General features: G+C 37.8%; 1 pseudogene across 1 annotated transcript in view; it reads right to left on the minus strand.

Annotated features, from left to right (window-relative positions):
- LOC144305467 (large ribosomal subunit protein eL32 pseudogene) overlaps positions 1 to 26,906 on the minus strand; it is a 62,052-nt pseudogene that overhangs the window by 20,569 nt on the left and 14,577 nt on the right. The window contains exons 3-6 of the transcript XR_013372475.1: positions 22,971 to 26,664; positions 3,455 to 3,601; positions 2,202 to 2,546; positions 1,516 to 1,610 (exon numbers count right to left, since the gene is read on the minus strand). The product of XR_013372475.1 is annotated as a large ribosomal subunit protein eL32 pseudogene (transcript). The remainder of the gene's footprint in view (positions 1 to 1,515; positions 1,611 to 2,201; positions 2,547 to 3,454; positions 3,602 to 22,970; positions 26,665 to 26,906) is intronic.

Raw genomic sequence — 26,906 nt, forward strand, 5'->3', positions numbered from 1 at the left:
TTTTATCTATCATTTTTGTGTGCCTTAAGATGACAAATAAACACATCTGAATATAACTCATGTTGTCCCAGGCCACACCTGTCTAAAATAAAAGTTAGTCATGGTAAAAATGGCATTTCTCTGGCTCTGCTGTCACCTTCAATTTTGGGAAATCTGACCACTCTCAAATTCCACCCAACTATTTCTGGGAGTCCCTAAAACTAAGCAGGAGTGGAGATGAGGAGGATCTCTTGCGTTTTCCCAAACAAGTTTTTTTTTTAGTTACAAAGTATCTCTACCATCCCTCCACTCCTCCTTGTTCTGGAAGCTTTATGTTATCCTCCTACATGTCTCTACACCCAAACTGTAATTAATTTCCCAACATCTCCACCCCATAGGGCCCTACTAGGCTTGTTATAGATTTAGAGTCCTCTCAAAGGTCCTCCTGGAGCCTTCATCCCTGCCTGAGCCTCTCAATGTCTTACAAGATACTGGGTCTCCAACATGTTCCATAAGTACGGGGCTAAAGGACAACCTGAGTGAATGATGAGGTTCTGCACTTAGAATCATACAAGTGGACACACTCTCACTTCTAGGCAGACCCTTGGTTGTGTGTAATCACCAGTGCTATAGAAGTAGCTCCCTATCCTGAAAGCCTATCAAGACTCAAGTGATGGGTAGTGGTGTTAATGTGGGAGAGAATCTTAAAATTGCTTCCTCTAATTAGTTATTTTAAAATTTATGATCTCCTGCTTTAATGATTAGTGATAACAAATGGTGACACCCCTCACAACCTGACATCTCCATTAAGAACTAGGAAGTTGGATCGTTTTCCTGTAGTAATTCAAAGAATTGACTCAACGAGGCTATGAAAGCAGGCTTTTCACAGAGAACACATGAGAATTCGTTATTAGACATAAGTAAAATTGATTATGGGTAAGAGGAGTTGGTGAAAGTCTTTCATGTGGGTAAGATGGTATAAACATAGGCACAGAGGCAAGAAAGTACAAGGCTTATTCAGTGACTCATTTGGCTTTAACTACAGGTTCATGTAGGGAAACAGTAGTAGATGCAACTGGAAAGATTTGAGGCTGCCACATTGAAGAGAAATCTTAATGCCAGCTCAAGAGTCTGGATTTTTGCTGAAGACGCAGAGAAATACTGAAATACTTTGTGGATGTGAATAATATGATGAAATAGGTATTTTACAGAAAATTGTTCTGGTGCTTGTATTCAGAAAGTGTAGGGGAGAAAATCTGAAGGATATAGAGACAAATATATTTAATTGTACCTAAGTCTTTGGATTTCTCTGAATCTTGCTTTAAATTTCTTGTTGAAATACAGGTATCATTGAGTATACATTATTCTTGACAATCTAAAAAATTCTGTATTTGATTGCAAAAAATACATGAGTGATGGAGCACTCTGTTATTCCATCAAACACCATTATTGGAAGCTCAGCTGCTTAAAACATCAGACTATTTATCTAATTTACCAGACTATTAGACTATATGTAATTTACTACATCTAATTTACCTGTTGGTAGGTAGAAGAATAAATAGCTTCTAGTAACATCAAATTCATCAAAGAGTTTGAAAAACAATGACGGGTATTCTGAATCAAACTTTTGGCTAGAAAACCATAAAATATGAGGTTAAATGTGTTCCAAATATGAAAGGACTAAATTCAGTTGGCCTCATAAAATTTTTTTCCTAAGATGTGTCTAAGTGTGCATCCATTTTTCCTATTTAAAAAATAAGTGACCTTTATTAAAGAACTTACATTTATGTTAAACTTTTATTTTGGTTTGGTTTGGTATGCATCAAGCTCTTTTGTTTTACATTATCACCTTTTCCAAAATTTTGCAGAAGTAAAGGAAATTTTTTATTTTTACTTTGCCTTTCTATATTTGGAAAACTCCCTACCTATGAGTCTTAGTGGGAGCATAATTTGCCTTCCACTTTTGAAGCTGGAAGTTAAGATTCTTACTTTCTAGCCCCTTTGTCCTTGCACATGGGAAAGTATCCTAACCTTGGTCAAAAAGGTGTGAACCCCCTGGACTTTGAAGGAAGGGCTATAGTCAAAAAGAGTCAGGTACTCATTTTGAAGACAGGTGAAGGCAGAAGACCTTCCAGGTCAGCAGCAGTGGTATCTGGCAATTAAAGCTGGACAACACTGTAGGTTGTCGTGGCTAGGGGTTAATGAAATAGTAGTGTCCTTACCAGAATGGTTCGTGGTGAAGTTTGGGGCTCCCTGGTAACGCCTTCCTTCCAAATTCGGTTATATAGATTACCAAATGGTTTTGTGAACTCCAAATATCTTCTCAATAAGTTCTTCTTCCATCTAAATCAGCCCTGGTTAGTTTCAAGCTTGCAAGAATTTGGCTGATATGACAAGTCCATTGTTTAAATTAAAAAAGAAAAGAAAGGGCAGCCCCAGTGGCCCAGCGGTTTAGGGCCACTTTCAGTCCGGTGTGTGATCCTGGAGACCCGGGATCGAGTCCCATGTTGGGCTCCCTGCATGGAGCCTGCTTCTCCCTCTGCCTGTCTCTCTCTCTCTCTCTCTGTCTGTCATGAATAAATAAATAAAATCTTAAAAAAAAAAAAAGAAAATATAGACAAAGCAAAAAAGTGAAATCGCTCATAATTTCCTTTATGATAACCTTTAACATTGCCTCAATAGCCATTTAGAATTTGTTTTACACAACTATATACATTAAAATACATACCCGTGCACACACCCACAGTTAGTTTGAGTGCTTTGGATGCAAATAACAGGAAACTCAACTCAAATTATTTATAACATAGCTACTATTCTTGGCATCCTGACCTTTAACCTTACCTAGCCCTCAGAGACTAAAGAATAGAGACTGACCTCCATGCCATCCTTAAGAATCCTGGCTTGTCACCTATGAGTCTACCAATATCATTTTATAGAGTCAGGGGGTCCTGGATTCCACTAACCACAGTGACCACCACTTGATTGAGTGTGGTACCAGCAGTTGCCTGCAGAGCCCCAGCCTTTCTGCACCAACAGACATCCACCCTCAGGAGGCTGAGCAAACCCGTCTTGGACTATGCCATCTGGTCCTATGACACCCATTCTGGTTCTCCTCCCTGGTCTCTTTGTGACCCTTCCTGCTTAGATCTAAGAGTATCCCTCAGATCTTGATTCCCATGGCTTGTCCTTTCTTGGCCCTGACAACTTCTACGATTGTCTTAAATTCTGGCCCTCAACCACCATATTTTTAGCCAGGGGGTGGAAGGGCAGAGGGAGACAGAAAGAATCTTAAGCAGGCTCCATGCCCAGCACAGAACCCAACACAGGGCTCTATATCCCAACCCTGAGATCGTGACCTGAGCCGAAATTAAAAGGCAGATACTTGACCAACGGAACCACCCAGGTGTCCCAGGACCACCTTTAATTCCACCATTTTCTCACAGAATTTCCACCTTTAATTGTTCTATGGCCTTACCTTAGCCAGCTCCTGACTTGTGATTTGGTGTTTTGGGTCCTACTGCTGATCCATCTCAGGATCCATGGTCCCTGAATCTGGTGCCAAGAATTGTGTCCACATACCATTTCTCTTTGTACCAATGAATACCCTATAATTCTGGAAAGCCTGGAAAAGGAAAGTAGAAGGAAAAAAAATCATCAAAATCTGGGTATTATATCAACAGAGACAATCTGGGAAAATTATGAGCCAATTTTTATTTTCCTCTTTACAGCTGTCTACACTAAAAAATTATGTTTTTTAAGTGTAATAGCTTTGACCATATGTAATCCATTAGCAGCTAAATAGGGTTTATCTATATTAGCATGATTTTTTAAATAATATCTTAAACCCAACTGACCATTTTTTCCCCTTTTACAGGGTGGCATGAATTGTTCCAATTCATAAAGGAAGGATAAAAAGAAAGATTGAATGGTCAGAACATCAGTTATTGGGTACGGCTAATTGCAGAAAGGCTCCCTTTGCTTATCTTTTAGGCAGCTTTAATGAGCCTGAATAAGCACCAACATCTCCCCTAACCCCCAGGCTGAGGGTCTTTGAGCTTGGGTTTAGGAGCCAAAGGGAGAGAAGGGAATAGGATATGCAATATGTAGGGTTTCCATTTCATCCCAGATCTTCAATGGATTCTACTGCATACTCCAGTGTCTCATGTGAGATTTGGGGATGTGGGAGAAAGAAGGAAGATAGCACAAGAGAGAGAGAGAACTGAGCTCCACTTTGGGTGGGACAGAACACAGGGAAGGAAGAGCTGCCCAAGATGAGATTAAAATGAGACAAATAGAAATCAGACTGGAGCCAGGGGACCCTGACAATATAGGCTTCCTGTCCCTGTAACCCAGTATGCCAGAAGGCAGAGCTACTTCCACAGAACGTAGGCAGGGAGTGGGGCACAGGGCCAGATGTTTCTTAAATCTAGAAGGACAGTCACCTTTGCTGGCATCTGGGTTTAGATACTGAATATTTTCATTTCCTAAAATCTACTTTTTTCAAGAGCCTGTCATTATCTCTGTGTTATGCTGCCATAGAGAGTGTCACTTGCCCAAAGAGAAGAGCATGATCAACAAACTTCTCATGTAGAACTGACTTCTTGAACACTTTTCATTAGTCATCAGGGCCCCACTGACACTAAAGTCAAACAATTTTGCCTAAGAAGTTGCATATTTCATTGTACGAATACCTTAAACCTGCCCACCTCCGCCTGTGACAGCCAAAGAGTCAGAGAAAATCTGGGAATGCACACAGCTGATCGTGCAGGAGTGAGTGAAGACAGGCATCTGTGAGTAAACAGATCCTACCTAATACACAAATGAATGTTTGAGGGAGTGAGTGAATAAACCCACCCTTAAGGAAACCCTTTCCAGGAATAGAACATTTTTCTTTTTAAAAGTGTTTCCTCTGGGGAGCCTGGGTGGCTCAGTCGGTTAAGTTTCTGCCTTTCGGTTCAGGTCAGGATCCCAGGGTCCTAAGATCAGCCCTGCATCTGGCCCCCTGCTCAGCAAGGAGCCTACTTCTCCCTCTCCCTCTGCCTGCCACTCCCCCTACTTGTGCTATCTCTCTGTCAAATAAAATATTTTAAAAAGTAAAAGTGTTTCCTCCTTTTCCTTTTTCCTTTTTTTTTTTTTTTTTTTTTTGCGCACCTCCTTTTCCTAATGGAGAAAAATCTGCTTGTCTGATCTGGTCTGCTCAAGTCCCGGTCATATCAATTTGCATTTAAATTATTTGCCCAACATGATCTCCTCCCCCGTCCTGAGTCAAATGCCAAGGAAAGCAGTTGTGTTCTCAGCTGGATTTAATGTAGGAGTTGAGGAGTCTTTCTTCTTGCTTATTTCCTACAAATCCCTGCATGCCCTCGCTCTCTCAGCTGTAAGTATGGATGTCCCTAATCTACAAACTTAGAGTCACCTTGTCCTTGAGCTAATCTTGACCAAGACAAGAGACTAGCCTCACCACCTGGTGGGGCCTAAACACAGTCTTGTAATTTGTTGTGAGTCTCAGGTGGGCATCAGCAACCCAAGCGTCCACTACGCTACTGCATACTCCAACATGCAGTGTTTACCCAGCTGTAGTTGACCTCATCCTGCTTGCTGAGTGTTCTGTCCTGAATCTAGTCCATTTCACTAGAGCCCCAACTCTATTTGGATCCTAGCAGCACTTTTCCATTTCCCCCCTGTACCTCCAAACTGAGGTTGGGCAGGGATTTGAATAAGCAGAACTTTGAAAGTTATAATTCTGTCCCTTCCTGACTTTAAATATTAGCAATACCTGGAAACAGTTCCCGTCCTACAGAGTGAACTCCCTTAAGTATCAACATGAAAGTGAGCCAACAGTCTTAAAATGATATCCCTGTTTATCATGGCAGATGGGGTATGAGTGTAGCTCATATCAATCTGGTGGACAAGGCATGGCAGCAGACAGTGACATTCAAAGTCAGGTAGTTGCCATCTGTAGCAGTGGCTTAGTTTAAGACCATCTGTTCATTTTTGGCAGGTACGGTGGCTGGGTCTCAACTCTTGGGAAAAGTAAGCTAGACTTTACTTAATTGGGCTAGGGCTCAAGGGAGGTCTCCAGTTCTGATAAGGTACCAACTTGCCAAGCAGGAAAGCTTAAATAGGTGACGGCTTCCATAGACTAGTTCAACGCAGGGTAGGGGAGAAGAGAGCAGAGCTTTTCATACTGTGGTTCTCATTGAACTAGTGATTTAAAATCAATTTAAAGGGTCTCTATAAGCATTTTTCTAATGAAATGAATAGAACAGAATAGAAAGTATCAAAGTATACTGAATATAGAAGGGAGAAACATATTTCATGAAACTTTTGCTTTAATTACATAGCTTGTTATATGCACTATCTCTGAGATATGTGAAAAACAAGGAGAATGCGGTGGGAGATTTATTTTCATTTTCAGTTTGAAATTTTTACCACATGGGGAACATAAAAATGTAAGAAATAGAAAAATATTTACAATAAATGTAATGGAAAAAAGCTCAATATTCAACTCCTACAAGAAAACCACAGTTGTATAATGATAGATATGTTATTTATTACAGCGATGTCTGTGATAGCAACAAATGGAAATGATTCAAATGTCTATTAATGAAAAGCCAAATACTCTGACAATTAGATAGTCATTAAAAAGAATGAGGAAGATTTATAGGTACTAACATGAAAAGATACCTAAGATGTACTATTCAAAGAGAACATAAGTTCCAGAATGATACATATATTATAATACTAATGTCATTTGTGTAAATGACAATTTATCTATTCAACAAATATTTATTGAGCACCTACTAAGTGCTGGACACTATTTCAAATATTGGGGATCTAGTGAAGAATAAAATAGACAAAACTACTAACTCTGTGAGTCTTCTGTTCTAATAGTGGAGACTGAAAATTAAATAAATTTTCTAGTACAGATGTGAAATACACAAAGGATTAAAAAAAATCAGGGAAGGAGAATAGAGTCCTGGGAGATGAAGTTTGCAATTTTAAGCAGGGTAATAGGGAAGATCTGCCACAGAAGGTGGCATTTGAGCAAACCTGAAAGAGGAGAGGGAACAAATCATGTGGATCCTGGGAGAAGAGCTTTCCAGACACAGAGAACAGCAAATCAGCTTCTCTGAGGATGGAGCATACTAGTGTGTCTAGAGCAAGATAGGCATTGCTTTTATAAATTGAAAAATATTGAAAACACATCCATAATAAATACTTAGGCTTCATGGGCAATAGACTATGACAGTGACTAAACAGCTCACATCAGAAAGGATATAACCTCAACCAACATTTCAGAATATTTGCATAGCTTCTCTAATGCAAAAATCAAATATTCAAGTTAGAAGAATTTTCCGTGTTCCCTTGTCACATACCTGTCATACATATTGGAATTGCGTGTGTCCCCAATAGCCTGTGAGGTTTGTGAGCATAAAAACTGTTGCTGTGTTTGGGTTTTTACAGGTGTATCTCGGAAGTCTAGCGCTGTTCCTGGCGTTCATGGACACTCATAATGGTCTGCTGTTAAGTGGTGCTTACCAAATACCAGAACAGTTCCAACCAGTTAACTTACCTAATCTTCACAAAATGGATTTGAGGTAGGTGCCATCATTGTTGCCATTCTAAACATAGAGGACTGAGGCACAAAGAAAACTATATGTCAGAGCAAGAATTTGAACCCAGGCAGTCTGGTGCCAGAATCAACTTAAACCATCATAAAGAAAGAAAAAAGAAGAAAGAAAGGGAAAGAAAGAAAGAAAGAAAGAAAGAAAGAAAGAAAGAAAGAAAGATCCATCTGAATGAAATATGTTATAATAAATAAACCATTTTGATAAGTATGTTTAATAAATTCTTTAGGTATGAAACAAAACAATATTTATTGGATTAAAATGAAAGAATAAGAACCTTTGTTGGAGGGGCTTATGGGAAAGCAGGCATACTGGCCCATTCACAGCAACTTAGAATCTTTCTGTACAGCAGTCTCTGCAGGCAAAAGTATTGAAACCATTTATCCCTTTTATGCACAACTGCTTCTTTTAGTAATGTATGAGGAAATAATTTAAAACCAAAAAAGTTTGCGAATGATATTTATATCTGTACCACTTACACATTAGGGAAAAACTAGGCACAACCCAAATGACCTGACTCAAGGACTGGTTTTATAAAATATAAGATAAAACAATGTAAGCACAGAACTATTAACTAATAACTTTGTGATCTATTTGTATATGTAAATGTGCATCCGAAATAAAGCTAAGTGGAAAAAGAACCAAGCTAATGTATACATTGGCATTAAATTATGCATTATATTTCAGCAAAGATACTAACAATTGAGATTTATGTAAATAGCTGTGTTAATACAATCAACTCTGTGTTTTTTTCCATAAAAAATGCTTTTAATGTGTAATAATAGGAAAGTGAGGTATATCATCCCTTAATAAAGCTGAACTCATGAGGCAAGGTCTATAAAGGCCATTTTTTTTCTAAGAACTAATTTTAGAGTGTTGGTAGCTGCCAATATGTGCACATCTGAGCCTAGGGTTAAGATGGTAGAGTGGTTCTTTCAACCCTGCTTCTAGATATAGAGAACTTAACTCAGTCTTTCTAAATCAGGATTTCTGGGAAGAAACCCTTAGCATCTGTGCTTTAAGAGAAAACTCTAAAGAAATTCTGATAAATGGCAATGTTTGAGAATAATTGCAATGCTACTTCAACAAATATGTATATATTCTTAGAACCAATCAATGTGCCTGTTTTTCCATGACCCCTTTAATAAAGTATTTTAATCTTCTATTTTTAGCTATTTTGATAGATATGAAGTATTATTTCCTAGCTGATCCATTTTATTGAACACATTCATTAAAAGGCATCATTAAAACGCATACTTTTTTTAAAAAGCAGAAAAATGCTAGCAACAGACTAGAAATGATCTAAATATCCATCATTTTCAGACTGGTCAATAAATAATTGTATTTCCACACAATGGGAAACTATGCTACTGTTTCAAAAAAATGGAGCAGAACTCTGTACAAATAGGACATTTCTCAGAGATACATTGTTAAAAGATAAATGTGAGATACAAAACAGTATGTCCACTGTATTGCAGTTATGCCCTCCCCCCATCCTGTATATTCATAGATTATCTCTGAACGGAGACATCAGAAACTGCTGATGGTAGTTGCCTCTGGGTACCAGACTTGATTAAGGTTATAGTGATTAGGTAAAAGGGTAGATTTACCTTTAACTATATACACCCCTGTATGTATTAATTCTTAAGTAATAAAATACAAACAATTATGTACAAATGGAATCCCAGTATACCTAAATTTCACCCATCATTACCAAGTTATCTGGGATGTCAATCCAGATTAAAGTTTGACATTCACTACAAACCTTGAAGGCCTCATTCACTTCAGTGTGTTGGTTTCCAGGGCTGTTATGTTGGTCTTTCCTCTGGTGTCAGTGCTTAATTGGTTGTTTGTCCTATTTTCTCTATGGGAATGTATCTATTCCTGTATCTTGAAGCATTCTCATTTCAGCTACCTGGGGCTTCCTGGTGGTGTAATCAGGAAGAGGAAAGGCCTTTGTTCTTTTCCCACTGACCTAAACAGGTCAGAGAGACACCCACCAGAGAAAATAAATAAACACACCCCAGAGCCCAATACCATCAGAACACTCAGCACCATCTTTTCTTATCAGAATTTGTTCCGAATTCTTAGAGATTTGTTTTGGCAACCAGATTTTCTTCTAGCAAGCTTCATGAATCCTAGCAGGTACAACACTTGTGTGCAATGGAACTTCTTTATTGAGCAGTGAAGCATTGAAAATTTACAATAAATTGGCTGCTAAAGCCTCCCGAAAAAGATTTCAAGAGGACATTTTAAACACAATTTGAAAGTATTTCTGTAAAATTTAGTAGTTATATCTAAATGCATAGATTGTACAACATCAAGAGTACACCCTAGTGTGAACTATAGACTTTGGGTGAGTATGATGTGTCAGTGTAGGTTCATCAGTTATAACAAATGTACCCCTCTGGTGGGGTGTTGGTAATCCAGAGGGCTATGTATGTGCAGGGCACGAAGTATATGGAAATTTTCTAGATCTTCCTCTCAATTTTACTGTAAACCTAAACTGTTCTATAAAAAATAAAATATTTTAAAAGAAAGATGAACCTAGTTAATAAGTTGAGGGACAAAGCTACAAAAATGTTTTGGCTTTAATAAACTATAGAAAAGCTCAAATAGCGGCATATTGGATTATTTATATGTAACACTGTACATAATGTACATAAGCATTGAAACGCATAGTTTGTTTATAATTTCCCTTCTTTTGAGACATCACATGACCTCAGATTATCACAAGATCATCACAACCATAAGGAAACAGCAGAAATGGCAGAGGCAACTAGTTTCTTTTCCCATGTAGGTTGAGAATCACTAACACTCTCTCATAGCATGTGGTCCTTTGGAACTTCTAGAAAGGTATTTTCTCCATTTCAACCATTTCCATTCCTTAATGGTTTTCATTAGAAAGTATCTTTTTTGAATGGATAAAGAAGATGTGGTTTATGTATACAATGGAATATTACTCAGCTATTAGAAATGACAAATACCCACCATTTGCTTCAACGTGGATGGAACTGGAGGGTATTATGCTGAGTGAAGTCAGTCAGTCGGTGAAGGACAAACATTATATGTTCTCATTCATTTGGGGAATATAAATAATAGTGAAAGGGAATATAAGGGAAGGGAGAAGAAATGTGTGGGAAATATCAGAAAGGGAGACAGAACGTAAAGACTGCTAACTCTGGGAAACGAACTAGGGGTGGTGGAAGGGGAGAAGGGCGGGGGGTGGGAGTGAATGGGTGACGGGCACTGGGGGTTATTCTGTATGTTAGTAAATTGAACACCAATAAAAAATAAATTAAAAAAATAAATAAAATAAATAAATAAAAGAAAAAAAAAGAAAAGAAAGTATCTTTTTGTTTTTGTTTTTGTTTAGTTCTTTAATGACAAGTCATGTTCTGTCTTCTGCAATTTCATTCTCAGGTTCTTATTTGCCTTCTATCTAGGGAAGAAATTAGTGTAATCTTTATAGGAAACAGTACATTCAAAATGGATGACTAAAGAGAGTCTGATGAAAGGATTATTTACCAAGATCAGGAACAAGACAAGAATGTCTGTTCTGTATTCAATATTCTACTGGAGCTTCTACTTAGTGCAATAAAACAAGAAATAGAAATAAAAGGTTTCTGAATTAGAAAGGTGGAAACAGAAATCTTATTTCTTATAGTGAGGGTGTGCCAATGATGAATTCTTCAACTCCTGCTTTCCTATGTCTGAAAACTTCTTTATTCCACCTTCGTTTTTGTGGCCAAGTTTTTATTTAAATTCTAGTTAGTTAATATATAATATACTATTAGTTTCAGATGTAGAACTTAGTGATTCACCACTTACATACAACACCTAGTGCTCATCACAATAAGTGCTCTCCTTAACCCATCACCCACTTAACCCATCCTCCCTCACCTCCCATCTAGCCTCCCAAACCCTCAGTTTGTTCTTTATAGTTAAGAGTCTGTTTCCTGGTTTGCCTCTCTCTCTTTTCCCCCTATATGTTCATTTGGTTTGTTTCTTAAATTGCACATCTGAGTGAAATCATGTGGTGTTTGTCTTTCTCTGACTGACTTACTTCGTTTAGCATAATACTTTCTAGCTCCATCCATGTCATTGCAAATAACAAGATTTCATTCTTTCTGATGGCTGAGTAATATTCCATTGTACATATATACCACATCTTTATCCGTTCATCAGTCAATGGACATTTGGGCTCTTTCCATAATTTAGCTGTTGTTGATAGTGCTGCTGTAAACATCAGGGTGCATACATCCCTTCGAATCGTTACTTTTCTATCTTTGGGGTAAATAGTGCAATTGCTGGATTGTAGGGTAGCTCTATTTTTAACTTTCTGAGGACCCTCCCTACTGTTTTCCAGAGTGGCTATACCAGTTTGCGTTCCCACCAGCAGTATAAGTACACCTTTGTTTTTGAAAGATATTTTGCCAATACAGAAGTCTAGGTTGATAGTTATTTTTTCCCTTTCAGTACCTTAAAGATGTTGTTACACTCCCTTCCACTTGTATTGTTTCCAACGAGAAATTTAGAATCCTTACCTTTGTTTCTCTATAACATGTCTGATGTATTTTAAGTTTTTCTCTTAATCATTGGTTTTGAACAATTTATTATGTGTCTTTATGTGTCTTGTACTTAGGATTTTCCAAGCCTTTTGGACAAATTTCATCAAATTTGGAGCAATTTTGGCCATTATTTCTTAAAATATCTTTCTGTTCATCCCACTTCTCCTTCAGGAAGTTCCAATTACTGTTAAATTGACCCACAGCTCACTGATGCTCCATCATAATTTTTTTAGTTCTCTTTTCTCTCTTTGTTTAATTTTGGGTAGTTGCTATTGCTATGTCTTCAAATTCACTAATCTTTTCTTTGGCAATATCTAATCAGCTGTTAATCACACCCATTGTAGTTTTCATCTCACACATTATACTTTTGATCTTTAAAAGTTTGATTTAGGGGCACCTGGGTGGTTCAGTTGGTTAAGTGTCTGCCTTGGACTCAGGTTATGATCCTGGGATCCTGAGGACCTCCCATGTGGGGCTCCCTGCTCAGCAGAGAGTCGCTTCTTCCTCTCTCTCTGCCCTTCTCCCCCAACTTGTGCTTTCTCTCTCTCAAATAAATAAATAACATCTTTTTAAAATAATAAAAAAAATAAAAGTTTGACTTGATCATTTTAAATATATAACTTCCATGTCACTATCTAAATTTTTGAACCTATGGAATACCATTTTAATATCTCTATCCAATAATTATAAAATCTATATCAGTTCTGGGTTGATTTTGATGTATTTATGTTTTGATAAATAAAAGGGGTTTTATTTACTTATTTAGGGATTAAGATATCCTGCCTTTTTGCTTGCTTGGTAATTTTGTATTGGATTCTGGAAATTGAGAATAATAATGATATGAGAACACACAACACAACACACACACACACACACACACCACTATGCAAATTCTCCATGTAATGGGAAACATACTCTATTAGTCTTTATTAGCCCATTCTCTAGGATACTAGAATATTCTATTACCTAATGCTCTTTTGTGATTTATGTATGTTGAGTTTTAAAATAATACACTATTATTGGTGGTTTCTTTTTTCCAATAGTGTTGAAAGAACTGAGTTATGGTTGATGGAATCCAATGCCTCTTTTTTAAATCAATAAAGGGTAGTGGGTGGGAAGAGATGCTAGAGTCTCTTCTGTTCTCTGTTGACTGATGAATGACCAGGGTAGGAGGCATTGTTTATCCTTTAATAAAATCTGCTTGTTCCTTGTATTGATTCTTTAAGTGATTTCATATAATTTTCTTGAGGCATTTATTTGCTTATAGTAGCAGATTGACAAACTGACGATTTTTTCATTCTTCTATATGGTCACCTGAAATTAATGAATAGTTTAAAGGACAATTTCCGGTGGAGTTACTCTTTCAGTTCTTCAGTTTTCTTATGGGTAAAGAGAATAAATAATAAGTGTCATTTATGTATAACATAGAGTATATAAGTAGTATATATTTAATAATAAAAAATAAAACTCATCACAAAAATGGTATGAGGATTAAAAGAGATAACATTTGAGAATCTGCCTAGAAAAATGCCTGGTATATAGAAGACCCACCATGAATGTAAGTTCCTCTATGTTTTCCTTTTTTTATTTTTATTTTTATTTATTTATTTTTTTTTGTTTTCCTTTTTTTATTAGCTGCTATGAAACTTTGTCAATATTTCCTCTTTGTGGCATTTGCTCTGAATTCTGCTCTTAAATCAATCCAATCTTGAATAAATTTTAGATTGTATGGGACTCCTCCTGGGTGGCTCAGCTGTTGAGCATCTGCCTTTGGCTCAGGGTGTGATCCCAGAGTTCTGGGATCGCGTCCCACATCAGGCTCCCTGTGAGGAGTCTGCATCTCCCTCTCCCTGTGTCTCTGCCTCTCTCTGTTTGTCTCTCATAAATAAATAAATAAATAAATAAATAAATAAATAAATAAATAAATACTATATTAAAAATAATTTAGATTGAGAAATCAGCTTGAGAAGCTTCATATGCTTTTGTCTAGTATAATCTCTTTTGGTGTCACTCTTAGCTTTAGACATGATGATGCCTGCCATTTAGACCACATGATCTCTGGGGAACTGACCAGACATTAGCACAGAGCAGTGGTTCTTAAAGTGAGATCTCCAAACCAGCAGCATCAGCAACACCTGGTAACATGTTAAAAATGCAAATTTTATGGCTTTATTCTGAAAATACTGGATCTGAAACTCTAGCAGTGGGACCCAGTAATCTGTGTTTTAACAAGCCCTCTAGGTGATTCTGATGCCTATTGAAAGTTCAGAATTCGTGTTGGAACAACAAATGAAAGAAGGATCTGACAGTTTCCTAATGGCTGGAGCAACTTCAGAAGAAAATGGGCAAGTGTGTGTATGGAGTTGGGCGAGAGAAGAAGCATTGGGGCTGACAAGGGTAAGGTGTAAACTCACAGGGTTGGGAGCAAAAGACATCCCTAAATGGCAAAGGAGAGAATGTGGGGTCAAAAGAAGAAGACCTAGAGCCCTGGGGATTTGTTGCTTGTGTGTGTGTGTATCTTTTCAAAAATCAAAAAAAGGGAAAGATCTCCCTCAGTCACAGATTAGAATAAGGGTAAAACTCTGAAATGGCTATGGGGCTATGGACCTCTCCAGGGTCATCTAGGTAGTACTCACTAAAAGAATTTTGAAAAAATATCTTCTTTCTAATCCATTTTTAAGTTGACATTTAAATATTTTCATAAAAATAGAAGTAAAAGCCATAATTTGCAGTGTATAATAAATACTACCCACCTCATCCAATTTAAAAGTTTACAACAAGCTCTTTTTTGACTGCTGAATATTTTATATGATTTTTCTCTCCTGGAACTCATATTTTTATCCCACTTCCTCCACAGATTATTATCTAATGTAACATATTTCTATATTCAGAAGTCTTTTATCAGTCACCCTATCGTTCCTTAAAAAAAATATATATGTGTGTGAACTAAAAGTAAAAAAAAAATCTTGTGACCATAAAGTTCTAAGTGTTGAAAAGTTTCTTTTACACTGAGCAATTATTGGAATTGCACAATTGAGCAGACTACATTATCACAAATTTTAATAATCTTACTAAATCCAAAAAGTAAAAATTTATTGGAACTGTACCTCTAAATAAGATTGAGATGCAGTGTATGGTATCCTGAGCAAAGGACTTGCCCAAAGTCCCTTTGTTGTTTTGGAGATACACCATTTCATGGTGACATGCAACTTAGGTTTGACATGTCTGTCTTTTACAAAGTAGAAAAATCATTGTGAAATATGAGGAGGAAAATGAAACTCTCAACTGCAGATGCATAGTCAGACCAAATTTAGGGAATAGTTCATACAGAACTTGAGGATCTGGAAATCAGCTCTCTTGAAACTGTCCATGCCCCTGTACATTCCTTGGAAAATCTACGCATACCTCCTGAGGTACCCCGATTTGAAGATCCCTATGTATGAAAAGGGTGCTAGCCTGGAATTTAGAAGACCTGAATTTCCTTGAGTTTTATTTCAATGGAAACTTGCACAAAGGGGAGGGAATCAACATTTTATGCATTTCTACCATGTGCCAGGTACTGACTAGATGCTTCACATGTTATTCAGTCACACAGCAACTTTATGAAGCAAGTGTAATGGTCATTGGCCCCATTTTCAGATGAGAAAACTGGAGTGCAGGAAGCCTAGACTAATGTCATAAAATTAGGTAGTTATGAATCCAGGATTCAGTCCTAATTCTAAAGACCACAGTGCAGTCACTCTGTGCCAGTGCTTACTTGAAAAAGTCATTTTCCCACTTGTGAGCTCAGTTCATTCACTTATGAAATAAAGGAAGATGAACAAGGAGAATTATAAAGCCACTTCCAGAGTTGACATCCTATGAATCTATGTGTGGTGGAGACCAGGGCTGGAGTGAACTTCCTGGAGGTTCGTATCCCGTGGCATTAGAAGACAATATAGAAGGGACCCAGAAATTCATTAGACATAGTAGTATTTCCAACAGAATCTATGTTGCATTAAAGTCTAAAGAGCTTGACCTGCCATCCAGTCTGGGCAGCATTAGGTGAAAATTGAACTTAAAATTATTGGACATCTAAGAATTGAACACCTCTTAGGGATCCCTCTTAGGGATCCGGGGTGGGGGTGAAAAACAAGAAAATACATGTAACCCCATTTAAATTCAATGAAGTCTATATAAACATCTATTTCCATTTTTTAATATTGTGAGATCTGCTGAATATCTGGTACAGTCATAAGGCCTATAAAGTGCCTAATTCTGAGGCAGTTGGAAATTACAGTAAAACGGTAATTAACTTCATATTATATTTTAGAATATGTGGATCATATGAATCTCATAAGGATTTGTTTCTTTTATTTTACATGTACTGTATCACAGATTCTCAAAATAGCAGTCTACATTTACTGCTTTGACTTCATTGTTACAATTTACTCAATTTATTTCTTAACAACTTGCAGCCGGGCTCCAACTTCACTGGACTTATTCTTCTCAAGGTTATCAGACTACCTCTTCACTGACAAACTCAGTAACATCTTAAGAATTTTTGTTCTCCAGGAGCTTTCTGCTGTATTTGATGTGACTGACTTTATCTTCCTTCTGCAATCATGTCCAGCTTTGGTTGACCCAACATTAAATTCATCAAGTTTTCCTCATACCCGCAGAGCACACCTCTCTCTTTCTGGGAGATTCTTCCTCCTACCATTATAGGAGGCCAAGAGTAAAGGTTTTGTTCTTAGTCATGTCTTTTTTCAATCCAAATGATCTTCAACATTCTCATTGTCTGGGAAATCTGCGAGTATCTCCATTGATGACTCACAAGTCCATATTTCAGCTTTGTGCTCCAAATCCATAGTACTAAAAAAAGTTGTCTAACTGCTTCTAGATATTTTCAAGCTTACAAATTTAACATGTCCCAAAACAAATGCTTCATCATCACCTTAAACTCTATCTCTGGATTTCCTAACTCTGTTAATAGGACTACCATTCTCTCAATCATCCAGGCTAGAAATCTTGCTACCTTTGACTTTTTCCAGTATGTGCTTAAATTGTAACTAGGAAAAATACATAGACTAAAAAGACTATGTTATATGCTTGCTTGGGAGAAGCTGGGAATTGACTCCTAACTCATAAGCAGTCTGGGAAGAGAGGCATCCACTAAGAAAGTAAGCTATCAGTCATTAAATCAGTGAATTGCAAGTTCTATTGATCATGCCTTGAGTATATTTCTCTGTTTCTTCCTTTCTGGCCACACTGTGCTAGTTCAGTACCTTGTATCTTTTGTCCTGGGTCATTTTAATAGCCCCCTAAATGTGAGGCATGGGCTTGGTTTTCAAACTCTGTACAAGTCGAGACAGAAGAGATGTTAGCAAGTAGTAGAACATAGCAGGGGGTATAGAGAGTGGGAAGGAGGGTGGTTATCTAACAGTTAGAGACACAGGAGGCACTAATGTGAAGTAGGCCTCAAAAAAATGCCATGTTGGGTCACAGTGTAAGACCTAGAACAAAATAGGCAGCCCGGGTGGCTCAGCGGTTTAGTGCTGCCTTCAGCCCAGGGCATTGATCCTGGGGTCCTGGGATCGAGTCCCATGTCGGGCTCCCTGCATGGAGCCTGCTTCTCCCTCTGCCTGTGTCTCTGCCTCTCTGTGTCTCTCATGAATAAATAAAGTCTTTAAAAAAAAAAAAAAGACCTAGAACAAGAGAGATGATCAGACCTGCCTAGTTGAAGGATGCTACGAAGTTGGAATGCTGCCTTCTGTTACTGCAGAAGAACATTAAAAGAAATAGAGACAAAAAGGAATTTAAGAGAGTAATCAGGATAGTGAAGGATCTCAAAGTTATATCTCATGAGGAATTGTTAACCAACTGGAGATATGTAATTTGGAGAAAATACACGAGGGATTTTATAGATGTCTTCATGTATGTAAAAGACTATTTTGTGGAAATCACTTAGGAATTTTATAAATGGCACAACTGAGTGGCTCAGTGGTTGAGCATCTGCCTTCAGCTCAGGTTGTGATCCTGGGGTCCTGGGATCAAATCCCACATCAGGCTCCCTACAGGGAGCCTGCTTCTCCATCTGCCTATGTCTCTGACTCTTACCGTGTCTCTCATGAATAAATAAATAAAATCTTTTTTAAAAAGAATTTTATAAATGGAGTTACCCTGAGATAAAATGCATTAATTTCAATGAATATCATATGCCTACTGTGTGCTAGGCACAGAGGATACATGGCAAGCAAAATAGTCCCTGCCCTCATGGAACTTGAGGTCTAGTCTGATAGAGACAGTAATTGAATAAATAAATAATATAATTTCAGAAAATGATGAGATCAGCTACCCTAGAAGATAATATGGTATCTGTTGCTAGGAATATGTGAGCCTAGCTTTGATGACCATGTGGCAGGAAGGTTTTAGAAGAGATTTAGGTATAGGATGGGCTATTGGATTAGATGACCTTAAGGTACTCTTTAACCCTAAGATTTTATGATTCTGCCTTTCTACTATCATCTACCAAATTAGGACTTCCTTGCAAATACCTTAAGGTCTAAAAACCCCAAACTCCTTGCTATTCCAGGAACAAGCCCTGCACTGAGGTTTGTGAGTCAATAGTGACTCAGTGTGAGTATTTACCCATGTGATTCTTATGCCTGCAATGTCTTTCTCTCACTTCTCTGCCTCTCAAAATCCTCCTTATTCATCAAAGCTTCACTTAGAGATAAACCTTGAAAGCAAGCTTTCTGGAAAGCATTGAAATATCTTGTTCCCTTTCTGGGCCCAGTGACATTTAGCTGGTAGCACTGTTAAAGCATTTACTTTATTTTACTTATTTTGAAGTTCACTATTTCTCAATCTGCTTCCCTACTAGCTTTTGGTTTTCTTGAGGGCAGGGACCATACCTTTCATCTTTTATAATGCTTCAAGATGCAAATCTCCTAATCTTCCTTTGCACCCAAAAGATATTCAACAAGTAAATGAATATGGCACCAGGCAATAAATGCACTCATTATCAGGAGTGAATTAGACATGACCACTGCTTAAAGTAGGAAAAAGAATAGCCTATTGGTTTTAACTGAAAACCCTTTCTTCATAAGAGTGCTGCAAGAATTAAGTACAACAATCCATGTCAAGCACCAAGGTCAGTACCTATCGTAGAGTTAACCCTTACTATAAATTAGCAATTATTATGATTATGATTAGACATTCTTTCCCTCTAATAGAATTTTGGTTTAAATGTATTGTTTAAGGGTATGAAAAAATAGAAATTACAAAAGAAGGCAGATGATTGATTTTATATTTGGTAAAGTTTCCACCATCCTAACAGGCAAAATTAATTTGAGGTATAATAAGAAAGAAGTCTCTATTTGTACGGAATTGGAAAATAGTGTAATAGCAAGACTGAATATGGCTACCAGCAAGAACTCCTGTAGGTGACAGGCAGTAGAGACAACCTTCCTTTGCATTGCAGGTAAAGAAGCAGGAGTCTGGAAAAGTTCAGTGACTTGTCCAAGGTAATACAGCTGACATCAGAATGGGGAGACTAACAACCTTCCGGGGCTGTGTAGCTCCTTAGCTATTGCTCTTTCCACTGCGCCCTGCTGCCTCCTGGTTACACGGCTGAGGCCAACACAGATTGGAGATGCCGTTACTCCACAGCCTCGCAGGCCACAGTTCTCCATTGCTGGCACTCTATAGGCAGCACACGTAATTTCAGACTGATGGGGCTGAGACTGCGGATACTCCTCTAGCCCTAGGGAGAACTGACTCAGGGGCTCAGACAGGCTAGGGCCTGCAGGTGAAGCTTATGTGGGGCTCCATCTGTGAAAGGCTGGAGACATGATAAAGAGAGAGGATCTGAGGCCAGTCTGATGTGCATTTAGCCTAGGAGAAGTGAAAGAACACTACATGGTTCTACATCTAGCATGTGCAGCAAGACAAACTCAAGAATGTATCATGTCACACCCAAAAGGTCAAGACAAGCAAAAGGATTTTTAATCTTTTTAGAGGAAGAAGCAAAAGCAGGAAGGGATAGTTCTCTCACCCCCTTGCTCTTTGAGAATTCGTGTAAATGTTAACAAAGAACTGAAAGGAGGCAGAGTTACTTTGATCTCAAGTAAGAGTGGTATATTCACTGCAGAGGTTAGAGAAAACAGAAGAAACTGAGGGCCACCTGAGAGGAAGGGGAGGCTTCCTCTCTTCCTTTTCCTGAGTCTTGGGCTTAAAAGAATTATACAGCAAATAGATTGAATGCCTAACATTGATCTTTATATTAAAAATGCATTATTATATTTGTATAGACTTATTTAGTTCGTTATTATTTCAACAGTCAACAAGTTCAGTTTAACATTCATGGAGTTTTTGCTTATGCAAACTGCAGTTGCTTTTCCCCACTCAGATTGGATGACATGACCTCTAAAGTCTTTCCTAAATATAGATCAAGCACACCCTGCTGGAGGCTGTTTTTTATGTTTTCTTTAGTATTTAAATCATCACCATGGAATTAAAAAAATAGAAAATCTCTCATCATTTTTACACATGGAGACTATAGTACTCATTCAGATTATTAACAATTTCAAATAAATGGAGCCTGAATTAATGATGTTAATGAACTCTGGGTTTGGGGGGGCTTTTGGTGCACTCTGCCATGAGCCAGGAAAAAGGGAAACCATGGATGAAATGAAACATCTTCCTGAAGAGTCAATTACTTAAGGATTTAGGAAGCTGGGGGTGTAAAGTGAATATTTGTATTAAAACAAACAACTATTTCCAATTTTATGGAGTAGAGGACAAAGCTTGCTCCTTTGAATTTGTTATAGGCAAGTCCTAGTGCAATAGGGATATGTTTTTAAGTGCTAAGGTCTGAAAGGTACTAAAGCTTAACATGGATATTTAGACTAATATACTTGCTTGTAGGAATATTAAAACTTCATTAGGGACATCTGGGTGGCTCAGTGGTTGAGCATCTGCCTTCAGCTTGGGGCATGATCCTGGGGACCTGGGATCGAGTCCCACATTGGGCTTCCTGTGGAGAGCCTGCTTCTCTCTCTGCCTATGTCTCTGCCTCTCTCTGTGTGTCTCTCATGAATAAGTAAATAAAATCTCTAAAAAAAAACTTCATTAATTCAGGTTCCATTTGTTGAAATTTTTAATAATCTGAAAAAGTACTATAGTGTGTGTATATATAAAAATGATATTTATAAGTTCATGGTGATTATTTAAATACTAAAGAAAACTTATAAAAAATACCCTCAAACAGTTTATAAGGAGTAATTTATATTCAGAGACTTACTACACAAATTTTAAGTATTCTTATCTACTAATCGAAGCAGATGTAGAAAGCTGATCAGTCTCATTTTGAATTGCATTATGTATTTGAACTTTTACAAAACTTCCTTTCATTTTCTTTAACAATATTCTTATAATCAAGGCTTTTCCTTCACTTTTTTCTTCTTCCTGCCATTTGTGATAATCAGTAAGGTTTTAAATCACTAACTACCTCCCATTTTCTACCATATAAACCTTCTAAAGAAGGTGTGGTTTCCTAGCTTCTAGTTGGGCAAGTTGTAACAGGGTCATTGTACTAAGGTTCCCCAGTACAGTTACCCTTGGAATGACCTTGTTAGCTTCAATTCAGATGAAAATCTTGGCAAACAATAATAACCCAAGGGCCATTCCCCAGGGAAATCCTTACATGCCTAAAAATTATATTAATCATTTCTAGCCCTGAATCATTTATTCTATTTAGGTAGAAGAGAATTGTCACAAATTTCCCTTCCAAAGTCAGCAAAACAAAAATTTACAGATTAATTCCCAACTTTAATGAATTCCCTATTAGGAGGGTGGCAAATTCGACATAAAGGTCATTTGCTGCAAACACAGTATGTCGCAAGAGAACTAAGTTTTAAATTCTCATTATTGCTTCATGCATCATTTATCCCATACCACACTGTTTCCTGGGTACCAGTTCTACTCATCCTGTCCTGGTGCTTAGGACCAAAGGAACAAGTTGTGTGGGGAATGGAAAACATGTTATCTTGGCCATAGTGGGAGAGCTATGTGTGGCCTTGGAAATATCACCTCACCTCTCTGGACTGAAGTTTTCCCAACCAAGAAATTCGAGGATTAGATGAGCATCATCTTTTTGATGACTGCCAGCTCCAATGGTACCTGCTTCTACAATGTGAAGCATGAAGAGGTGAGATTGGAAAGGTGGTGGCAACTGGTGGGTGAGTGGCAGGGATGGGTAGTTAAAGAGGACTTTGAATGCATGACTTAAGATCTTGAATTTTCTACAACAGGCAGGGGAATCGATTTTGGTTCCTGAGAAGCTAGGTGAAGTGATGAAAGTTAGATCATTCTGATGAAAAAAAAAGAAAAAAGAAAAAAAGATAATTCTGACTAGTGTGAGGGTGCACTGGAGTGGATTTAGGGATGTCACACATACATAATGATAGCTAAGTCAAGATAAATATCTCATTATTTTTGCCTCCCACAAAGGAAAAGATTCCTTTCTGGTGTTATTGAAAAGAGCCAATTAAGTAAAAAATTGTAAGCCTGAGGAAAAATGCAGGGCTTATCTGCAGTAATCATCCTCACCTATACCCCTGCATGAGTTCAAGGCCTTTAAAATTTCCAAACAGTTTTCACAGGTGCTATCTCATTTCATCCCCACAAAACCCAAGTATTTTCTAACATCAAAAACAGTCCTAAGCCAAGGCCCAAGTAGCAACTAACCAGACTCTTTTAGGCAACCTGGCTGTATTAGAATTTCATTATGGAAAGGTTCACTCACCTGCTGGCTACTCAGAGGTACTCTTGGGCAGTAGGCCATGAGCAGTGATGCATGGAAGTCCACCTCCTGGGGTCAGCTGAATGGTAGACGGGATCCCTGACTTCCTAGACATCCTCCTTGAGTGTATATTGACTCAGTTATGCTCCCCAACTTCTTGGGAGATGAGAGCTCCTTCCACAGCCAAGTGCTTTTCAGGACCATTATCTTCTCATCTGAAGATGGAGTAGGCATCTGTCACATTGGAGCAATCCATCAGCAAGGAAATAGGTTTTAAATGACCTGACAATTCCCATTGATAAGTGGGCCTACTTAAAGTGCTGTGTTAGTTGAGAAGGACCCTGAGACAGAGTTATCTATTATCCATGTTGGCCATGGGTATAGAAATGGAATAAATGGTGTCACAGGTACTCATCTTTGCTATGCCTATCCTTAGGCCTTAACACGTAGGGCTTAAAAACCTCACTCACGGACTTATCTTTATCAATGTGGTTTCTAATTTGCCAGGTCATTAAGTTAGTGTAATGTCTAGTTATTACTGTTGCCTTTGGCACAGCCTTCAGCAAGGTCCCTCATCAATTGTCCGGAAGGCCATCTATAATACCCTCTCTCTTCTGGGTTATATGAGTCTACTTTTCCGTTCATGATGGAATGATATTTTTGGCAACTCATCATTTGGCTGCCAGAATAGTATGCATCCTCTTCCTAAAGCAAGGTAATCCTAATTTTGGCAGGGAACAAGTTGTTTCTTTAGGGAGCACGATGAGGTCTCTTTCATGAATTGTCATCTGGATGCCAATAGGTAATAGCCTCAACAGTAAAGTTCAAGGCAAGGGACTGGTCTTCTAAATGTCCACCTGGCAAGAGCACTGAAGTTTTGTCCCCAAATACACTGGGTTCTGGGCCACTTTCCAGAGGAATAAAAAAAAATCTATTATATTGCTTGATGAGATTTCAATCAAAAATTTGCAAGTTTTGACCCATTCACTTTGGAGATAAATTTTAGTGTATCTTTGCCATAATCCTATTGATTACCACTGTCTCTGCAAATGTACAAAATCTCAGTGTGAATTATCTCAATCTGTACTTTCTTCATCAGGGAAATTACAAACTAGTACTCAATTTTCCATTGTATTAGCAAGTAACGTGAATCTTAACTTAGATAGAGGAATACTTGTCCTGTGCCAGCTTTTAGCTTCCTGAGTGATCATCATGCTCAAGTTGCTCCTTCAAGATACTATGAGAGTCAGGACAGTTTTGCCTCTAAGATAACAGTATGCCCTTATCTTCTTAGTATACTCTTATCTACCTTTAATCCCTGATTTCCTTTGCTTAATTATTTTTTTATCTATTCAAAATTGCTTTGCAACCTGACCTCACCTTCATGACTCTACATATAGAGGACTCTAATAACTTCTTAAAGATATATCATTTTGCAGGGTTTTTTTTTAATATACTCACATGCACATTCCCTCATTTTCTTGGTATGTATCATATGCTACCTTGGACCAATAGTAATCTCATAGTCATCCATGCAATCATTCATTAAACAAATATCTGTTGAGGACCTTCAATATACCGAGTCTATTATCTTATCCCTTTCTAGACAGATTAAAAATTATAAAGGGTAGTGATCATGTCTTATATTGTTTTTCGATTCAGTTTCATTAAGAACAATACTTTGCACATAATAGATGCCCAGTGTTTGTTCACTAATTAAATTCTAGTTGTAACCATATTTCAAATCTGGTGGACTCTGTATGTACATCTTTCCTTTTAAAAATCTCCATTTCATATATCAGATGCCCTAAAATTGTTCTATACTCTGAGTGTATTGGTTTCCAAGGCATCTATTGATTTTTATGCAATTATTAAACCAGTCACTACAACACATAAAGAAATAGGCTGATGAGCAGGGGTGCCTGGGTGGCTCAGTGTTTGAGCTTCTGCCTTTGACTCAGTTTGTGATCCTGGGATCCTCAGATCGAATCCTCAGATCGAATCCCACTGCTTCTCCCTCTGCCTATGTCTCTGCCTCTCTCTGTATCTCTCATGAGTAAATAAATAAAATCTTAAAAAAAATAAAATAGGCTGATGAGAAAGAGAACCATGATTTTTTTTTTAAAGTACGGATGTCACCTTATAAACTACCCTCATTTCATGAGAGACTTCTCTTGCCTGTTCAGAGCATATATTCATATCTTTTTTTAAAAAAAATGTTATTCTGAGAGCATAATGGATGTCATATATCTATGCTCAATGAACAATCATTGATCAATGTGGTAAAGTTGGGCCAGAAAAACTAATTATATTTCTCTTTGCCTCCATTTTTCACTCTGTAAAGTGGGAGTAGAATTAATTATCTACTTTATAGGCTTTTGTTACATACTCATTATAGTATTCTATAATGTTCTTAATTTTTTTGTAGTTTTATGGTTTTATTAACACAAATATGACATGCACATAAGTTGTCTATTCGTTTTCTTTGTTATGCAGCCTGGCATTGGGATTGGTGACTCTGATGGCCAGCTGGGCTGCTCTTTCCACAATGGCTTTGCAGTTCTTGGAGGATACATTGTGAGCAATCTCTGCACAGTAAGATTTGTTGCACATCAGCTGCACTTCAAGCTCCTTGATGTTGTGGACTAGGAACTTCTGGAAACCACTGGGCAGCATGTGCTTTGTTTTCTTGTTGCTCCCATAACCAATGTTGGGCATCAAGAATCTGGCCCTTGAATCTTCTGCGTAACCTATGGTCAATGCCTCTGGGTTTCCGCCAGTTGCGTTTAATTTTGACATATCGGTCTGACTGGTACCTGATGAACTTCTTGGTTCTCTTTTTAATGATCTTGGGCTTCACCAGGGATCTGAGGGCAGCCATGATGCCCAGCAATAGATGGCTGCCACCTCCGCAGGCAGCACCGAGGAAGACTATAATGTTCTTTATAACCTATTAAGCACTGTATGAAAAGTGAAACCCTGGAGTTGCCTCTTTGACAAGGTTTAGATTCTAAGAACAGTATTTTAGGTGCAAATCACATATATCCAAAGTTACCCTTTAAAAGACCTTAAATATCAATAAATTCAGTCCAGCTATTTTTCTCCCAGGATTGGAACATCTCACTGTTTCTTTGCTTGAACACCAGATGAAGAATTGTATTTAATTTCCATTTATGGATCAAGTTATACAAATAATATGCCCTATATTTTTAAGAAATATCAGTACTCTCAGTTCCCTGAAATGTTCATACAATAAGCATGTAGGAATGAGGACCACTGAGTGAAGGAATAGCAGATTCACTTCTCACATCTCATATTCTTTATGAACTAAAACCCATAATTATTAACTTATTACTAATGGTTTTATAATCCATATTTCCTTGGCCCCTGCTGTTGCCTGCTGACGCAGGACCTCAAGTTCCTTACAGAAACCTCTGCTCATAATTTCTAAGAGCCCCAAGACAGTGTTTTACATGGGTTCAAGAATAAGACTTATCTGTGGCCACATGGATGTCTGTTGCTGAAGTTTCTGTTGTCTCTGAGAACTTCTAGTACTAATTGTTGAGCCAGCCCCATAAAACCAGGTCACCACCACTTTCTACTGGACATTTTCATGATCTCCATTGTGGCCCTCAACAAATTAAAATGCTTCTGTGTTTTCTGGAGACTCCAAGACTGCAGAATTATGTCACATTTCCTGCAGAAGTGGAAACAAGAACTAATCATTCACCTATTGATTATATTTTGTGACATAATAAAGATTTCAATGCACTCCTATTTCTGCTTATGGTGATTTCTAAGAAGAGTCCATGAAGCTTCACTAGAGAATGAATCTCATTTGTTTTAAAATATTTTATTTATTTATTCATGAGAGACAGAGAGAGAGAGAGAGAGAGAAAAGTAGAGACACAGGCAGAGGGAGAAGCAGGCTCCATGCAG

The sequence above is a fragment of the Canis aureus genome, chromosome 35 (assembly GCF_053574225.1).
Source record: "Canis aureus isolate CA01 chromosome 35, VMU_Caureus_v.1.0, whole genome shotgun sequence".
In the NCBI taxonomy this organism is placed as follows: domain Eukaryota; kingdom Metazoa; phylum Chordata; class Mammalia; order Carnivora; family Canidae; genus Canis; species Canis aureus.